This window comes from Pongo pygmaeus, chromosome 17 (genome assembly GCF_028885625.2).
Source record: "Pongo pygmaeus isolate AG05252 chromosome 17, NHGRI_mPonPyg2-v2.0_pri, whole genome shotgun sequence".
Taxonomy (NCBI): domain Eukaryota; kingdom Metazoa; phylum Chordata; class Mammalia; order Primates; family Hominidae; genus Pongo; species Pongo pygmaeus.
The window spans coordinates 20,242,179-20,261,726 of record NC_072390.2 but is presented as its reverse complement, the minus strand read 5'-3'; the positions used below and the strand labels follow the sequence as shown (position 1 = coordinate 20,261,726).

Genomic DNA, 19,548 nt, shown 5'->3' with positions numbered 1-19,548 from the left:
TGGCCCAGGGAGCAGTCAACACCATGGACCGAACACTTACTGGGCTCCAAGCTCTGGGCCAGGCTGGGGCATGGGGGGCCAGGAGGGAGCTTAGAGTGGGAGACAGAGAGACAAGTGTGCTCAGAGGGCACCTGTTTCTGGGTGTAATGTGGTCCTGAGATTCTGGCTGAGAAGGGTTTCCAGGGTTTCATATGTGTTATGGAGCTGCTTCCTCTCCCCAGCCTCACCTTGCAGGAATCCCAGTGAATATATTGCCACCGTATTTGAGCTCAGTGCCCTCATAGTGTAACAGCACCAGCAGATCTGCCTGTGCATGGATTTCCTGTACTACCCATTCCTGAGGGGTGATGCTTCTGCAGGGCCTGTGACTTGGTGCACAACTTTAGACACCATCATCCTGGAGCAGCACTGCACCCTCACTAGCCAGGGTGTTGATGACTTCCTCAAGGCCAAGGCCACGTTCAAGACTTGGGACTTCAGTGATGCACTTGTGCTGGGCAAGTTGGCTTCTCCAGGATCTTAATTTGGGAGGTAGAATGCAGCTTGAGATCAAGTGTCTGATCAAAGAATTTGAACTTGATCTGAAAGGCTCTGGGGAGCCATGGAAGGTGCTGGATAAAGGAGGCACAGTGAGATAAGTTTTAGAGATGACTGTAGAAGGCTGCCTGGAAGGAGTGAACAAGAGCCAGGAGACCAGGGAGGGAGCTTGTGGGGCAGGTCTGGAGATGGCAAGGGAGGGATCCTGCTTGGATGAATGGTCTTCAAGGACTGTCTCAGGTTACACTCAGGTGTCCTCAGAGCTAGTGTGTTCAGAGGTCTTGTCTCCAGGATGAAAATGGGAAGGAGTTGTCAGATGAGGACATATAAATGGAGGTTGACATCTTCATGAGTACCAGTGGTACTGGTGTGGGTCTCTTCATCCAGGGACATGGTGGATGGACACTACGTCACTCTATTCTGCCCTTCCTTTCCCTCCTCCCATTCTCCCAAGGGCCTCAGTGCATGGGCGCTGTCCAACCTCTGGCGCTGAAGCAGCCAAGAGACCCAAGCCTGCGTGGCTGCCTCTTAGGATATGACCACACAGCCAGTGGCCTCTACTGAATCCTATGCAACCTCAGAAGACACCCAGGAGTGATGCCATCACGTGGTGCAAGAGTTCTGAGGGACCGCAATCCTGAAGACATTGAATGGTGGGTGCAGGGCCTCATGGCCTATTCCCCAGCTCCTCTCATTGGCTCTGCTCCAGGTGGTGAAGGGGGATAACATTTCTGTCAATTCTGCCATGATTGCCTAGCAGAAAAGGAGCAGAGCCCAGAAGCAGGGCCTGGTATGCAGCCTGCCTAACAAGGGAGAACTTATAGGCTTTGTGGATAGAAAGATCTGGGAGTCCATATCTATCACCCACTAGCTTCCTGAGATATTAGTAAAAATCAGTTTTCTGAACTACATTTCTGTAATCTGTAAATTGAGGGAATTTCTTCTACCCCATGAAGCTTCTTGGATAATTAGTGACAGTGTGTGTAGAGCAGGTGCCACCCAGCTGGCATTTGGTGTCCAGACCACTCCTCTTCCCCCTTCATTTTCTGCCTAAACTTGCATTTTGTTCTTAAGATTTTCACTCCCCTTAATTCTGCTCTTCCCTCTGATTTCTGCCTTACTGTATATCCCACGGAGTCACCAGGATCAAAGTGGGTAACCGTCATGTATGCATGTATGTGTATGTACATACACACTTTGTTGGGGTTAGACTGTGGTGTGTGAGTGTGTGTATGAGTTGGAATCACTGACTGAAACTCTCCACACCAGGCTGTGTTCCTGCTCATTGCTGGAGGCACTGTCAGGGGCCTTGTCTTCAACCCCGGGTCTGATCCTTGCAGCTCAGGCAAGAACTTCTGGAGGAATCATGCCCTTGGAAGGATCCCTGAGGAGTGACTGGTGGGTATTGGTGGATAAATACCCCAGCTCCCTTGCTTTGGGTGGGATGACTCTGAGGCACATGTTCTGTGCTGTCTCGCAGACGTACCTGGGAGGGCTGAGTCCTGGCTGCCACAGGGGAAATTTTCTTGATGAAGGTCCCTTTAACTGCTGCATTCCTTTCCTGTCTCAGTTCCCCACTCCTCCACTGGTGTTTCCTGGGATTCGCACCCTAAGGAAGAACTGGCAGTCGAATTACTATCCTAGAGTTATCTCCAAATAGAATTTTTGTATTTGAATATTTGCCTCAGGATCTACTTCCAGGAAATTCAAACTAAGACACACATTTTTCTGTCAGCTCCTTCAATCCCCATAGGCCTGCCATTGTGCTGTTTTTATCAAAAGGGAATATGAGGATCAGAGAGGGGAAGTCACTTGCCCAAAGTCACCCAGCTGAACAGTGGTGGAGTTCAACTTTGACCATGGGATGTCTGGCCCCAAGGTGGATGCTTGTTTCTATCCCATGAGACTCCTCCCTTATCAGGGTCGAATGAATGAATGGAGGATGTTAAAAGTAGGGTCTCTGATGCCTGTGCCAGAGAAACCCCAGGCTCATGGCTGGCATCTGTGTTCTTACTCTTACCTCATTAAGAGTAATAATGAAAAACATGCTCAGTGCTGACCATGTGCCTGGGGGTGTTGTAGGCACTGCTTACTTTAATTCATTTAATTTTCACAATAAGCTTGTTTTTACTTCTAGTTGTTTGTTAGATTTAAAAACTGTGGCAAAGAGCAATACAGAGAGTTGCCAAAATTCGCACCGCTGGTCCAGGTTTGAAGCAAGCAGTCTGTACCTGGAGTCCTTGTCTGTAACCATGGCACCCTGGCTTCTCATACGTCTCATCATGGAGTTCCACCATGCATCAGGCATGGCACTGAGAACCTTCTTTTAAGAATATAATTTGTAATTATGTATATTATTAATTCTATTTCAAAATGCCACACAGCCTTCATATGATAAAATGAAACAATTGGTGAGTCTAAGCATTGAGAAAAAACGTTCTTTTTTCCACTCCCGACTCCATTCCAACAGTTGGGACAGTGTTTTCTCTGTGCCTGTAGAAACCTCAGCTCCTGTGCTGAGGAGCCTGTTCCCTTTGGGGAATGTGGCAGTCAGGTACTGGCAGGGACCTCGAAGTGGCTGAAGGGTCATTAAGAAAAAGCTGTTTACAAAGGTGTGGGCAGGGCCAAGGGGAACCAGGAGGGATGGTGCAGGGCCCTGGGGTTAGCGTCATCTGGGAGCTGTCACCACCCTCCAGGCTGGTGGGGCCATGGAGAAGCTGTTCCAGTAACTCAGAGAATCTGCAGCTGAAAGAGGAGGCCAGAGGAGACATCACTCCCTGTGCCTTTTGACTGCATCCAGATGCCCCCACTGACCACACTACCATCCCCTTATTAGACTGGAGAGGCTGCAGGGAGGGGTTCTAAGCCTCCTATAGTGGCTCACCTCCAACAGTGAGTCAGCACCAGCTCCCCTAGCCCCACAGCGCAGGGTCCACTTAGCCCCTGTATCCTGCATGGTCCCCTTTCCTGCTCGTAAGCAGATACCCAAATGAGCAGCAGAATCCTGTTTCTCCCTGCAGGCCCCTCTGCTCCTTACGAGTGGTGTTTTCCCTTGATTTTTGATGAGAAACACCCTTTCCCCTTCCACAGGGATTGTTTCTGTGGACCCCACCCTGAGTTTTCCCCTGGTTAGGCAATGGGCAGGTGGGGGTGGTGGGACCAACTCTTTAGAACCAGCAATGACAAACAGATCCCACTCGGGGGAAGTTGATGTTAAGTGTCATGGGTCCTCTGGAATTTTCTGAAGCTTTCCTGTTTTTTTTTCTCCCTCTCACCAGCTCATCTGATCTCCTGGGATCTCTACTAAGATGTTGGCAGCCCGGCCAGCTGGTCTGGCCCTGGACGTGCCTTCAGGGTCTGGTTATGTTTCATGACCTGCACTGTGGTCGGTGGTAAGCAGCACCTGCTTCTAGCTTTCCTGTTGGGTCAGATTTTATCTCCACCCCAGCTCTGCAGTGCAGCTGCTTCTTGATTCATCCATGGACCCTGTACGAAATTGCCCCATGTTTCTGTTTGTGTATCACTGAGGAAGGAAGCATGAAGGACGCACAAGTCAGGCCATTCCATTTCCCTCCTGGTGCTGGGTCTTTAATACTGGAGTTGCTTCAGAGGCTGGTCCTTCTCCATAGCCCCCTCCACATTTCTCAGGTTTCTGCTCAAAAGTCACCTTTTGGAGGGTTCTCCACCTGTCACTGTGTTTGTAACAGCTCCTTCAGTTTCTTTCTAGCTCATCTCACTCTGGTAATGTCTATGATTACCACCACCATCTGACCTGGTCTTATGACGTGTTAGCTTCCTTCATCAGACATGAGCACCAGGATTGCAGGGGCCTCATCTTTCCTGTTCCTCCTGTGGCCTGGGTCCTAGCACCATGTCTGGTACAGTGTAGATGCTCAAGGGAAGTTTATTTTGTAGAACTGTTTACCTGGGAGATGTTACTGTTAGTCTAACCTGTACCATTTTGTAAACCTCCAGCCATTTTGCAGACCCTGGTCGGAGTGAAACATTCCATGGGAACTTGGGCCATGAGAAACATCCTTCATAACCACATGACTGCAGGAACATCCTTATCACATCCTCCCAGGCAAAGGCCCAACAGCCTGACTGCAAGGACATCCTTGCCATATCCTGCTGGGCAGCAAGCTCTACCACCCAGACCCCTCCCTTCCAGTCCCATGATTAGCCCAGCCTGTGAGTGGCAGTTGGTGCTGCCATTAAGCTGGTTTCCTTCTCCCCAGGGTTTTGCTGGCAATAAAGATGTTGCTGTTGAAGCCACCAACTATCTCTGTCTTTCTTTAACCCTCACCTTGCCTTCCAAACCTAACAATAACTCTATCTCTCCATTTTACCAATGAGGATATGGGACTCAAGGAGAGCAAGAGAGTTACCCAGTGAGTCACAGAGCCTGAACTTGAACTCAATTCAGCTGAATCTAGAACCTGTTTCTCCCTGAGACTCCAGGGAAGGAAAGGTGGAACTGCAGCGAGTAGGTGCCCACGTGCTTGTCCTAGAAGACCCCAGGCGGGCTCCTGGGAATTGCATCTTCATGCACACAAAAGAAGAACTGCTCACTGGTGTTGCATCAGCTAAGGGTCCCCATTGTCCCAAATTGTTACTTCTTTTCAAAGTTTTATTTTAATAATTACATTTCTCACAGCTCAGTGTTGAATACAAAGCACAGAGGCATGTAGAAAGTCATGTGTGGGTTTTTCTCAATTTTTTTCCCAGTCACTATATCAATAAGTGTACAAAAGAACACAAATATATTCATACTTTTTATATAGAGATGAGGCCCTCCCTCCCATATTTCTCTGCTACTATTCTTCCTTTTTTTTTTTCATATGAGGACCACTCTTTTAATACTAGTCCATGTGATTGGGGAGAGGCTGGCCACCCTGGGCAATCAGCAGGGTAATTAATTCAGGGATGGGCATGTGATCCAAGCTGGGCTCATGGAAGTCATCCCTGTAGTTTTGATGAAACTGCTGGGAATGAGGTGCTTTCCTTTTATTGGCATAGCTATTTGCAAGGAAGTAAAAGATATGAAATTTATGGGGCCATTTTTGCTGTTCTCTCAAAATAGCTTGCATGAAAAGCAGAGCTGACACAGGAAATGAAGGGACAGAATGAGTCTTGGTTTATATTAGTTGGCCCCTGATCTCACTGAGCCAGAAGCCCATCTACTTAAGGATATTTTTAGTAATTAGGGTCAAGTAATTCAATGTTCTCCTGGATCGAGTTAGGTTTCAGTCATTTGCAGTTAAGAGAGTCCTGTGTAATAGCAATTTCCCTTATGCTTAGGTCCCACCTGCCAGAGCTTTAGAGCTGTAGAAGGTATAAAGTAAACTCAGGCAGTGCTGAGCTAGCCAGGCTCCTGGTTAAGTGTGCAAAGGAATCCTGGAATCACTACCACTTTGGTCTGACAAATAGCCTTGCCTGCTGCTTACCATACAGCCATAGGGGTACCGCTTCCCTGAGCCCTTAGGCATTATACCACTTTTTAAAAATGATTTTTATCTGAGAAAATGTTTTGTAGAGATGGTGTCTTGCTATGTTGCCCAGGCTTGTCTTGAACTCCTGGCCTAAAGTGCTGAGATTACAGGCATGAGCCACTGTGCTTAGCCAGCACTATACTTCTATTAGTTGTCAATGTTTTCTTTGTTCTGTAGTTTCTAGTGTGTGCTTGAGCATGTGTGTGTATGTGTGAGTGTGTGTGTGTGAGTGTGTATGAGTTTTTAGTTTGATCTTGCAGGGTTATTTCAAGCATCAAGTGGGATCCTGTAGGCGCAGCACTCAGCCCAGTGACTGGCGCATATGGTAACCTCTCTGTGTTCTCCTCTTTTCTCCTCCTGATTCAGAGAATGACTTAAGGATCCGTGGTGTGTGCCAATTTTCAATGCCCTGGATAAATAATGGGGAGATGAAGTACTGTTGCCAGAAATTTGCATATCTGCAAATGCATATGCATTGTTTTCATACATATCACTTTATTTCAATAGTTTATGGGAAACAGGTGGTTTCTGGTTACATGGAAAAGTTATTTGGTGGTGATTTCCTGAGATTTTGGTGTATGCACTACTCGAGTCGTGTACACTGTACCCAATGTGTAGTCTTTTATCCCTCATCCCCCCAACCTTCCCTCTGAGTCCCCAAAGTCCCTTATATCATTCTTATGTCTTTACACCCTCATAGCTTAGCTCCCACTTATAAGTGAAAACATACAATATTTGTTTTTTTATTCCTGAGTTACTTCACTTAGAATAATCATCTCTAACTCCATCCAGATTGCTGCAAATGCCGTTATTTCATTCCTTTTTAGGGCTGAGTAGTATTGCATGGTGTATCTATAACACATTTTTTTCATCCACTTATTGGCTGATAGACATTTAACCCGGTTCCACATTTTTGCAACTGCAAATTGTGCTCTATAAATGTGTGTACAAATGTCTTTTTCATATGACTTATTTTCCTCTAGGTAGATACCCAGGAATGGGCTAATACAAATTTAAATAGAGATAATTATAAAATAAAGTAATTACCAAGTGAAAATTACTATTTCTAGTAGTAAAACAAAATACATTTATTGAGTAAAATTTGAACATATTTCTGCTCACATAAAGACCATATAACTTCTGTATTTTGTGTAAATGATATGCTTTATCTCACTAGACTCATCCTGTGGTTAATTTGTGGGGGAGGGCAGGAGAAAATAACATATCTTTAAATTTACCTTCTTGATTCACATTTTTCTTCAAGTTTCAATAGCTCTATTTTAGGAAAATGCCTCCAAGAAGATATTCAGATGCTTTGGGCTTTCTGTGGCCTCAAGGCAAAGTGAAAGTGAGTCTCAAGTCTCTTATTGTCTTCATGCAGTTCTCTAGACCTCTGCTTTCTCTGTGACAGAGGGTCTTTCTGGTCTGATCGCTGAGGCCATTGCATTGCTCTTCTCTGAGATGAAGCTTGTACTCTTGAATCAAAGTACAGTGGAATTCCCTGCCTCCTGTTGGCTTGGATAAGATCTTCAGATCTCTCTGAGTTTCAGCATCCTTCTTCTTCCACAGTGTGTCTGGAATTGTCACATGTGGTCTTTTTGGCAGGCTCATTTTGCCCCCTGGTGCAGTGGCCCCATGTTATGTATGTTAGTTTTCAACTCAGTTAAGTTGCTTCCTATTTACTTCTATGACACTTCCACATTGCATAGATTCATAGGTCTAGCAAGAGGTTTTTTATATAAACCAAGCTGCGAGAAACAGAAGAATGCTCACACACTAAGTCAGATAAACCAAATTTATTACTCACAGAGGAGCCGGAAGAATCACCAAAAGCCTAAGTTCTATGGCAAGCCTGACCCTTGAGGTCAGAAAAGTTGCCCAGGGTTGATGGAGTCTCCTATGCACGTGCCCCACTGTGTACTGCAGCTGAGGAGCCCCTGAGTTCTCCGCCCTAGGTTTCACACCCCATGTGCTACTTGGCTCTCTGAGTTTAAGAGTTGCGGGAATATCCTGTTCTAGGAACAACAAGGACAGAGCCCAGACTGTCCCAGACAATTTCTCCTTATCTCAGGATATTGTCTTCTTGGAACATTCTAAAATTATTCTGAGAACCAGGAGGTACAGAAAGCTGAGTTTTGGTCAAGGCCATTCAGGTCTTGTCCTTCTGACCACATAAACAAAGTAGACTATAAAACAATAAGCATTAGCAGAAATAATCATATTGCATTATCATAGCCATTCTTTATTATGATAAAAAGAATTTATCCACCAAAAAGTTTTCTGAATTCTAAATCTGAATGAACCCAATAAAACAGAGATTTGGGCCTGTTGTTACAATTTAATAAAGGATTTACTAAACCAAAAAATTTACTTAAATACATAAACTCTGGAGGAGTATAAAAATCATAAAGATTCATTTTAATAAAGGCTGGCATGCAAGGTTATCAGACATGTGACAGAGTAATAGAAAATGTTGACAATGCTTAGGGCAAAGTGAATATGATTGATTTTCAAATGAACAAAGAAGATAGTCAACTCAATAGAAAAATGGGCCAAAAAATTCCAATACATTATTAACAATATGACAGATGCTAATGTACACAATAAAATGAGATCTGTATTTTCACCACTTGCTTAGAAAATATAAGAATCCTAGATAACATTGTGTGATGAGGATATGAGGAAAACAACCTTTATGGGCAATGGATGGGAAATTCAATGGTTTTAAACATTTCAGAAAATAACATGACAGGACCCATTTGAAAGTATGCATACTCTACAGCCTGTCTCAATGACGGGCACATATCCCTGATATAGTTTGTATGTGTGTCCCCTCCAAATCTCATGCTGAAATGTGATCCCCCATGTTGGAGGTGGGGCCCAGTGAAAGCTATTGGATCATGGGGTAGATCCCTTATAAATAGTTTAGCACAGGAATGTCCAACCTTTTGGCTTCCCTGGACCACAGTGGAAGAATAATTTTCTTGGGCCACACATAAAATACACTAAAAATAGCTGCTGAGCTAAACACATACACACACACATACACACACACACACACACACACAAGAAACCTCTTATGTTTTAACAAAGTTGACAAATTTGTTTTGGGCCACATTCAAAGCTGTTCTGACCTGCATTCAACCTGCAAGCTGCGGGTTGGACAAGCTTGGTTTAGCACCATCCCCTTGTGAGTGAGTTCTTCTCAGTGAGTTCATGAGAGATCTGATTGTTAAAAACAGTCTGGGACTGCCCCCTTCTCTCTCTTACTCCCTTTCTGACCACGTGACACACTGGCTCCCCTTCACCTTCTGCCATGATTGTAAGCTTCCTGAGGCCTCACCCGGAGCAGATGCCATTGCTTCCTGTGCAGCCTGCAGAAGCCTGAACCAAGATAAACCTCTTTTATAAAAAATAAATAAATAAATTATCCAGCGTCGTGTGTGTCTTCATAGCAATAGTAACGGACTAACATAGACCCTGAAAAATTGTGACACATGACCAAAAAGTGTTTTCATAAGGATACCATAAGGAAGTGAATATTTCAGTAGCAGGATATCAGTGTGAATTCTACTGCAAGACTCGATAGGGAAAATGTGGTTGGTTCATTTTGTCCAAAACTATGCAGCAGCTACAGGGGAGTAAACAACCAAAAATAACCTACAGCAGTGTGGGAATATATGGAGGATGCGATGCTCTGTGAAAAAAATAGAAATACAATTAGATTTATAGCACAATACTCTTTAAGAAAAATGTATACACTTGTGTATATACACATACACACACTCAGAAAACAACCTTCTTATCTTGTAAGAATTCTTTAAGAGTAAAGAACTTATATCAAACATGTTAGCATGCCTGTCTGTGACAAGGGATAAGGAATAAAAAAACTGAATAAGTAAAACCAGAAAGAAACTTTCAGGAAACAATAATAATAATGTCTCATGAAGTAAAGAATATGATTAATTTTTTGCAACTGTGGTATAAAAACAGAGATTGTCAAAATCACATGTAACGAGCTTTAGCATAGAGCTTATTGTAGGGCAAAAATCAAATTTTAAAGACTTAGTTTGCATAGTTGGATGGAGGAATGGTCTCCTATGTGAAGTAGTAAGATACACGAAACAATCCCATGGGTGTATGGGAAGAAAATACTCAAAATGCTACTTATATTTATCTTTTACTCATTTTTCCAACAGTTTAGCATCTAAATGCTAGGGGAGGCCAGATGTGGTGACTCACACCTGTCATAGCAGTGCTTGAGGGTGGGGGGCAAGGCAGGAAGAACACTTGAGGCCAAGAGTTCTAGGCCAGCCTGGGCAACATAGTGGGTTTTTGTGTCCACAAGAAAAAATAAAAATTAGCCAAGCATGATGCTGCGCACCTGTAGTTCTATCTACTGGAGAGACTGAGGCAGGAGGATCACCTGAGGGAGGAGTTTGAGGCTGCAGTGAGCCATGATCACTCTACTGCACCATAGCCTGGGTGACAGAATGAGACCCTGTCTCTTAAGTGAAAATAAGTACGAGCTAGGAGACCACATGATCTTTCTAGTTTTCAGCCCCTATTGCAGTTCCCTGTAGATTGTTTTGCTTATTTCCAATGTTCCAGGTGTTTCTTCACATTGCAGGCTTGTCCTTCTACCTACTCAAGGCCCCAGATCCAGCAAATGTCCTCAGAGATGGGCTCCACTGCTAGTCTGTGATCACCTAGGAAGGGCTTGTTTTTATCTCAAATTTAGTTCATTGTTACTTTACGCCCACAGTGTTTTGATGGCTTTAAACAACAAAAAAAATTTTTAAGTTCATCCAATGTCTTTTCATTATGGCAGGAGCAATTGCCTTTGGTAACTGTTTTTTAATTGGAAGAAGAATTTCTAATGTAGACGTTGTAATGAGGTTTTTGGTCTTTGGCCTTACTGGAGCAATTAAATTCAAGTCTATTTCCTATATTATGCATGTATTGAAGGATCAAATGAGAAAATATATGTAGAGTGCATAAAGTATCTAATGTACACTAGTAATATACAGTTGTATTATGACTACAAACTGAAAACACATAATCAACCAGATTGCTTCCTGAGACCTAGAGCCAGGCTTTTCCAATGATACTTAACTGTCAAATAATTCTATTCAATTTTTCATGGGACTTAGGGTTTGGTCCATGAAGTGTTGCCATGGTATGCAAATCAATTATGTCAATAAGCATGCTAGTTTATTCAGCAAATATATTCTTGTAGCAATAGTTACTCAATGAAGAACTAATATATTTAATTTCCAGTAGAAGCTACTTCACTCATTGTGAACTGGTTACAAACTTTGAATGCTCTAGCTATTTTGAGGAGCATTAATAAGCATGACCCAAAGAAGATGATATATTCCCTAGACAGCAAGAACTCTTATTCCTCTTTATCTTTTTTTTGATAAACTCTACAGTCTCTTGGTAGTGAATCCAGATTCTGTGGGATGTACAAAACAATCCCCCATAAATTTAAATTTATGCCTATGATCATGTGTAATGAAATTAGCCCTCAAGAGCCAACTTGAGACCATGTTCAGAATGGAAGCTTCAGAAACCTATGGCACATGAATATAAGACCATTTTAGACACAGTCCCCAAATTACCTCTGAATTCGGTGGGAAAAAAGTGACAAGGAACAATATTTAGGGCATCTAGGATAGTGCTACCTTCTCATGCCTAACATAAGCAAATTAAAACCTCATACTAATGCTCTGAAGCCTAATAATAACTAGTAAGGTTCATGTCTGTCAAAAAGCCACTGCAGGCTACTGTTAAAACCAGCTACACAACCATCTGAAAGCCATTTGCCTCCCTCTAGTTAAAAACAGTCCCATGTCTACTGATGACGTAGTTAAGGCTATATCAAGATCTATCTCTCAGCAGGGACATGTTCCCCAAATGCTAATGTTTGACCAACAAAAATTTTGCAGCCAGAGCTTGTGCAAGTATTGGTAGATAGAAAATACAAAATCAAGCCGTTTCTCATGAATGATTAAACAATTAAAAAAATGAATGCAAGAAGCTTGTGTGCACGTGCATGGGTATATGCATGTGTGTGTATATTCAGCTTTGTTAAATTTATTTAACCTTATTAACTTTGTTTAAAATTTAATTTGAAAATTAGATTGGGGAGCAAAATATCATTCTTTCTCTCTCATCATAAAACTTTTGGCTCATGGGATTCTGACATTCTGTCATGCTTGGAAAAGTTGGATTTATGAAACCAGTAGCTGGACTGAGCCTGCCTATGCAGCTCTTACACAAGTGCTTCCTATTTTGTGCACAAGCAGCCTCAAGAGCCCAAAGATAGTGATTGAGAGATACAGGCTCTGAAGCCTTTTTATTTCAACTTCTTGGAATCACCGCCTTGCTAATGAACATCAAAATCTTCTGTGTCATTTTTCAGATTAATAACTTTTTACATAAAAAGAATGAGTTGAGAAAATAACAAGCAAGAAACTCCCTGTCCCTTCTTCATCCTGAAAACAGGAGAATCAATGTCTTAACCCTGTTTTTGAGAGATGAGTGGGTAGGTCAATATTGCTTGGCTATTTGTCCTTCCACTTGGGACAGATTACCGCTGCATTTTCCCCTCAATCTCTAGAATCATGGCTTATAGAAAACAATTATGTACTGAATTACTAATTGCATCAAAATGTGATTAGACTGATTATCAAAGGGCATGCCCAGATTTATCTATTATAAATAGTAATAAAAATATAAAAACCTAAAAACAATATTATAAGTAACAGAGAAAAGCTATGCACTGTTATGAAAGCCTTTCATATTTAGGGATATCAGGTAAGGCTTCCCTTGGTGGGGAAGATGAAGAGCAAACGAAAATAAGAGTAAGAGCTAATTATATAAATCTGGGATTGTAGAGGGAAAAGCATATGAATAAGAAGACCAAAGTCTAGAAGGCAAGAAAAAATATATCTGAATCATTTAGCTCAATAACGTTCATGCCATAAGATGGGGGAGAGAGAAAAGTAACAAATTTTGTACTGCTTGAACGCATTTTTGGACTCTTGATTGGACTCCTTGTACCAATGTGAAGTCTTTGGGAATTTTTAAGCCAAGCAATTTACAATGTAAATTGTATTTACATTTCAAGTAAGTCATTTTGGATATAGCACAGAAACATTTTTGGAGAGAGAATCAGGGAGAGCACTTCAGAGGTGCTCACTGTAGCCCAGGTGAGAGAGTGATGGCCTGGAATCCATGATGGCAATGAAGAGAGAAAGAGAAAAATTCTTTCAGGAAATAGAGAGAAGGTAAAATCTGACAACACTTGGTGATTGAAAATGGAAATGTGAGGAAGAATGTCAAGAATTACACTGAGATGTCAGGTGTAGGTAGAGGTTGACATCACTTGCTGGAAAGAAAAAACACAAGAAGAATACCACTTTCAGTGAAAGAGACATCTGGGTTGCTTAAAGTATCATGAAATGGGACTTTTCCAGTTCCACGCAGGTAAGTTAGGAGGGCTCAACCTTGAGGCACAAAAGATGGTGATGGTGGTAACAGTGGCCTTGAGACCGGGACCTCTACCAGAGTCTAGAAAGATTAGTGTGATTTGGAGTAGCTCCAGACCGGAATATTTCAGTGAAAAACAAAACAAAACATTGACACTTATTCTTGGAATCTTGCTTTATTTGAAGGAGTAAATAATTGGGCCTTACAGCTGCAAGTTTTGGTAAGCCCTAAAATGAACAGAAAATTGTATAAAATGGAAGAAATTCACCAATTCTATTCACTAAACATTTAATGATTTTCTTCCAGGTTTAAGTATTATGATAGACATTGTACAGTAATTAATTTATTGACCATCTTCTCTGGTGTATGAATACACAAAGAGATATAACTTTAAAAGTATAGTATTGCTTTCAGCTTACACCAATCATTATCCATTATCCCAATTCATTAAATCAGATTGTTTCAGTGATAAGTTACATTTTGAAGTTAATGAAATACTTAAAAGGCTGAGATGTTGTAACTGCAGATGTAGTATGCAAAACACGTTTGATTCATGTTGTTCAACACAAATTCATCATAAAATCTTATCTACAAAACAACATTTTTACACATCTATTATTATTCTCTTGCTTTATGTACTTTATATCTATCATTTATCTCTATCAAATAAAGTTACATTTCTAGTTTTTTATTCCCAACCATAAATGACAGCATTAATTTTTACAAACATTAATGATGAACTATACTCACTCATAACTATTTATGTCTAAGTTTTCTTAGAGTTATTGAACAATTTCTGAGTAACTAATGGCTAGCCTTTTATTATTCTATGATGATAAATATTTTTACAGTATCCAGGCTTCAGACATGTTTTTGAAAACTTATTTCTCTATGGGTCAAAATTTAAATCAGTTGTAATACATGATCCACTCACAAATATATTCTCCAGGATGAGCTGTTAAAATGAAATACCAAAGTGGCTCTCCAAGACACCCATTTATAGTCTATACGTGCAGTGCAGGGTTACTGGACCAAGGCACAGTGTAATCAGGGAAATTTTATTTTCTGTTTTCTTTTTCCTAAGATGTTTCTTATTCCCAGTTATATAAAAATGCATATCACAGGCAAAGAAAAATTAACATGAATGGAAGTAAATATGAAGTATATTCACATTAATATCAGCTTTGCTTTATCTATTAAAGCATATAACAAGCTTGTGGTTTTCAGGACCTTGTAACTCCTGGTTCATTGGAAAGCACAGAAATTCTTCAGAGCCTCAAGAGTTGTGTTTAATGCACTATTTAAATAGTCTCCAACCACTAATTAGATAGCTTAGCACTCAAATAGCCTTTGAAATCTCTGTAGACTCACCTCAATTGAGCAGTCCTGATAATTTACAGAAGTGTGTAGTGCACTAAGAGATCCCTGATGTATGATGTCTTTGCCTGTAGAGTGTTTTCTGTGTTTATCCACTGAAGTGTGTGTGTGGGTGTGTTTCTGTGTGTAGGTGGGTGAGTATGGGTGTGCACTGGTGTGTGTGTGTGTATGTGTTTATATTGTGGTGTGTGTCTGTTGGGGTGCTGCCATCAGGCATTTGGAAGAGTGAGAACCATAAACTTGTAAACATTCCTACATGCCTGCTTCATAAGAAGTGTATTGAACATGGCCAAAAATAATTAAACCAAGTAAACAAATTAGACATTAATTAAGTTTAATGCTGGGCAGGAAAGAAGTATTCAAGGCCAGGTAAAATGAAGACATATAACCAAATGAATGAAAATTTTAAATTGATTAGTAGAATGAGACAGGAATATTTTTTAAAGTTTGTAATTTCTAATGAATATCAGTATACAAAACTAAGAATTATATGGCTGTCAATTGACTAAAAACTGTACTTGAGATTTGAGCTAGTGAAACAACCATATATGATCTTCTAATTCCACTTTTCTGTCTCAAGAAGAACTTGTTAAAATGATTTTTTTTTTGAAATTTTACATCCTCATCTTGAAAGAGCTTCACAAAACTTACATGAGAATCTGGATTGTCATAAGAGGTCTGATTTTTTAATGGTATGTTTGTATTTCTATTATGTACATCAATGTCAAGCATTCATTTCCTGAGCTGTTCTCCAGAACACAATTTACCTTGTAATGAACACTCAATAAATGGTCGGTTGGATAATCAAATCAACACCTTAGTTCCATCAATTTTCATTTCATATAAAAATCACTGATCTTCTATACTCATCAATGAAACAGAGATATGAAGGAGGGAGAGCAGTTGAGACTGAGAGGATGACAAGCAGACCTCATTCTGCACTTCTGAATGCTTGGAAACACTTGCCATGCTCAAAAAATATTGGTATTTCCTAGGCAGCAAATGGGAGTTAAAGAAAGTCCATATTTCTGCATTACAATAACTTACACTATAATACAGAGACTACATACATTTCTAAGCTATTCAATTCATAGAAAATGTAGATAAATTTAGGTGAGCAAGATATAGGTGAAGGGTTGGTAATCAAGCTGAGTGTGATTGTGAGATTAAATCTAATATTATCTTATACAATTGTTGTGTAATTGTATCAGTTGACATATCTGTTGAAACAAAAGGTGGGAGAGTTTTGCATGAGCTTCTGAAATTTACTGGACGATGTTGGGAGAGAGGCTGGTCAATGTAGCTAGGCCAGATGTGTTTACTAATTGAGGCTTAAGAAAGTTAAGCCTCTAACCTCTTCCAGAGACTGGGAGATAGAGGCGCTAAATTGCATAACATTTATATTTAATATATATTTAATATATATAAAGTCTTAAAATGCCAATTTTAAGTCTTTTCATTTTCTTCTTAAAAACAGAGGTTTTATTGCGTTTGGTCAACAGTCAGTATTTCACATTATCTCATGCGCAGGGTCCCTGGGTGGGGTGCCCTGTGCAGTACTTGGCGGGGCGTGTGGCCAGGGGAGATACAGCAGTATACCTGGTCAGGCCCGGAAGGGGAGAAGGAGGGCTGCGGCTCCTTAAAACCTACTGAGGGGCTGGGCACGGTGGCTCACACCTGTCATCCCAACACTTTGGGAGGATGAAGCGGGCAGATCACATGAGGGCGAGTTCCAGACCAGCCTGGCCAACATGGTGAAATACCGTCTCTACTAAAAATACAAAAAATTAGTCAGGCGTGGTGGCACAGGCCTGTAGTCCTAGCTACTCTGGAGGCTGAGGCAGGAGGATCGCTTGAGCGTGGGAGGCCGGTACAGTGAGGCGAGATTAGGCCACTGTGCTTCAGCCTGAGCGACAGAGTGAGACTCCATCTCAAAAGAACAAAAACAAAAACAAACAAAAAAACCCTACTGAGGGCCACGGGGATAGGGGGGCTAGGATGGAGAGGAGTCAGGGTTAACACTAGCAACTCAGAATTCCACTACCTTGTACCGGCCTCAGTTTCCTCACCGGGCCCCAGCGTAGGTCTGAGGGTCTGAGGTCTGTTGGTCTGAGGGTCCTAGGGAAATCCAGCCACTCAGGATCCTGAGATATTTTAGCATAGTTGCCGGGCCCCGTCTCTCAGGGGACGGATTTCCCAGCACCCACTGGGATTTCCCCGCCCCGTTCCCCAGGAGGGAAAATTTTTTTTTCTTTTGTTAATACTTCTTGAAACTTTTGCGGGTACAGAAACAACAAACTGATTGGCTGACAAAGGGGGAAGAGGAGAGGCAACCGGAAACCTTCGGGGACCGGTTCCCTCCATGCCCAGGTCTCGTCTCCCCAGCACAGCTCGGCCCACAGCCTGGACGTGCCAGCGGGGACCCTCACCCTACGCGCATCGGGATAGGGCCTTGATCTCTTCCCCCACAGCCCGGTGGCTCAGTCCTGCGAAGGAACGAAAGCAAGGGGGAAAAAAGCCCTGCTGCCTGATCCCACGCTGCTACTCACAGACCCTCGGTTGACTGGCAGCACTGAACAGGTTTTAAAAAAAAAGATGAAAACACAGAAAAACCCAAACACCCAGACGGGGGAGACCATGTGGGGAGAGAGCGTGCTGGGAGCCTCAGTAGCCGGTCTCCTCTTGGTAGTAAGGGAGATATTGAGGGGCCTCCCCTGGCCCCGGGCAGTCGCCGGCGCCCGAGGGAGCCCCGTGGGCCACTGCTCTCCCAGGCAGTACTTGGGGTCGTGTATCTGTCGGCCCAGGCTGAAGACCTGGCCGCTCTGGTTGGCACCCAGCGTGTAGCCCATCTTCAGGGACATGGAAGAGTTGTCATACTTGTGATTCCCAGCTTCGTGTCGTAGATGTGCCTCTGGGTCCCGGGAGCCGCCATGCCCACCTGGCTGGCGCACTTGCTTGTACCCATCTGGAGGCTGATGGTCGAGTGGTCCGCGGGGGGCAGGAAGTGGTTCTTGGGGTAGTAGAGATGCCCCTCGTGCCCTGCCTTACGCAGTCATGCCTGACTGGCTGGCGCATTTGTTGGTAATCTGCGCCCGATGACGCACTGGCCAGCCTTCATGGTGGCGTCGTCGAAGTTCCGCTCCTGCTTCTCCAGGTACTCCTCACTTACGTCCACCCCGTTCTGCAGCCCCTTAGTCTTGGCTTTCCCTGCCAGGGCGAGAAGAGACACCTGCACCTGCGTCACGTTCCCACTCTCAAACAGGTCGTGGCGTCAAATAGGTCCACAGGATTCATGCTGCAGGTGACCATGGCCTTGAGGAGGTTGGAGAGGTTTTCTAGCTGGTACCAGTTCTACAAGGAAGCGGTTGATCTCGGGGACTAAGCCTGGCTGCAGTTTGTTCATGAGTGTGCGTAAAATAATCCCGTACTTCAGGCCCTTCTGGAAGTCGGGCCGATGGAGACGCCGGTGAGTCCCTAGATCCAGCTGCGGAGATCTACCTCCTTCTGGGAGTCATATTTGGACAGGAGCCGGTTCTGGACGACCGCCAAGAGCCTGTAGGAGGGGCCCTTGTTGAACTGCGTGGAGCTTACGGCTGGCTGGCGCCGCGATGGGATGGGACCGAATGGGACCGGGGACTAAGTCTTTTTTCTAGTTTGCAATATTTTGTTTTCACTACACCATTGTTTTTACTACATATCTTTTGTGTATTTAAAAAATGTATGAAAAACGTTAGACCATCTCCCTTTTTTCCACCTTCCCTTTTACCCTTTACTGCCGTTTACATCCACACATCCACACACACACATGCACACACACATACTGGCCAAAATTAATTTAGATGTATGAATGGGTTATTTGAAGCAAAAAGTCAATCTATATTAGTAAAACTGTCATGCCAGTAGGAATTATAGTTATAATTCTTTTAAGAAGAAAGAACTTCCAGCCAGGCGTGGTGGCTCACGCCTATAATCCCAGCACTTTTGGAGGCCTAAGTGGGCTGCTCACGAAGTCAGGAGTTCAAGACCAGCCTGGCCAAGGTGCTGAAATTTCGTCTCTACTAAAAATACAAAAAAATTAGCTGGGCGTGGTGGCATGCACCTGTAATCCCAGCTATTCAGGAGGCTGAAGCAGAGAATTCCTTAAACCCAGGAGACCGAGGTTGCAGTGAGCCGAGATCGCGCCACTGCACTCCAGCCTGGGTGACAAAGCAAGACTCCGTCTCAAAAAAAAAAAAAAAAGAAAAAAAAGAAAAAAAATCGCCTGTAATCCCAGCACTTTGGGAGGCTGAGGCGGGCGGATCACGAGGTCAGGAGATCAAGACCATCCTGGCTAACACGGTGAAACCCCATCTCTACTAAAAATACAAAAAAAAAAAAAAAAAAAAATTAGCCGGGGGTAGTGGCGGGGGCCTGTAGTCCCAGCTACTCGGGAAGCTGAGGCAGGAGAATGGGGTGAATCCGGGAGGCGGAGCTTGCAGTGAGCTGAGATAGCGCCACTGCAGTACGGCCTGGGTGACAGAGCGAGACTCTGTCTCAAAAAAAAAAAAGAAAGAAAAAAGAAAGAGCTTCCTTAATTTTTTTAAGAGACTCTTCTGTATACATTTTATAATTTTGTGGCCACTGAAACAGATATGTTAAATCACAG

At 42.9% G+C, this 19,548-nt stretch overlaps 2 pseudogenes; one reads left to right on the top strand and one right to left on the bottom strand.

Annotated features, from left to right (window-relative positions):
• Window positions 1-4,547, top strand: part of LOC129018832 (ankyrin repeat domain-containing protein 18A-like) — a 54,398-nt pseudogene extending 49,851 nt beyond the window's left edge.
• A 13,020-nt stretch (window positions 4,548-17,567) lies between these two features.
• Window positions 17,568-18,488, bottom strand: LOC129019061 (calponin-2-like; annotated as a pseudogene).
• Between the last annotated feature and the right edge of the window lie 1,060 nt (window positions 18,489-19,548).